Below are 345 nucleotides of genomic sequence, written 5' to 3' on the forward strand. Positions count from 1 at the left end.
GCCAATGTCATGTGGATTGAACGACAGTATTTTCTCCTCTCTCGTTTTTATGCCAGTCCCTTGGGTGATAAAGCTTGATAATTTTAATTTTTTCTGTAATTATTAGAGCTCCGTGTCCAGACTGAACCGCACAGCCCATTTAGATGTAACCTCTGCCTTTCGAGGGTCGCAGCTCCCAGCGGTGCCTCCTGCCCCCGGTATTCGGGGCTCCTCGGGGGGGGAGGCTCGCGGGGCTGGCACCTCCCGCCTGGAGCTGCTTTCGAAGAGCTGCCGGCTCGGGGGGCGAGTGCGGGGTGAGCATTCACTGGCTCCCCGTGGGGGGGGCGGGGGGTTTTGGATAATTTA

General features: G+C 57.1%; 1 protein-coding gene across 1 annotated transcript in view; it reads right to left on the minus strand.

Annotated features, from left to right (window-relative positions):
• Positions 1-345, minus strand: part of ADCY3 (adenylate cyclase 3) — a 21,877-nt gene that overhangs the window by 373 nt on the left and 21,159 nt on the right. The gene's annotated exons all lie outside the window — the stretch shown is intronic.

Source organism: Egretta garzetta, unplaced genomic scaffold, assembly GCF_000687185.1.
Source record: "Egretta garzetta isolate BGI_Z169 unplaced genomic scaffold, ASM68718v1 scaffold218, whole genome shotgun sequence".
Taxonomy (NCBI): domain Eukaryota; kingdom Metazoa; phylum Chordata; class Aves; order Pelecaniformes; family Ardeidae; genus Egretta; species Egretta garzetta.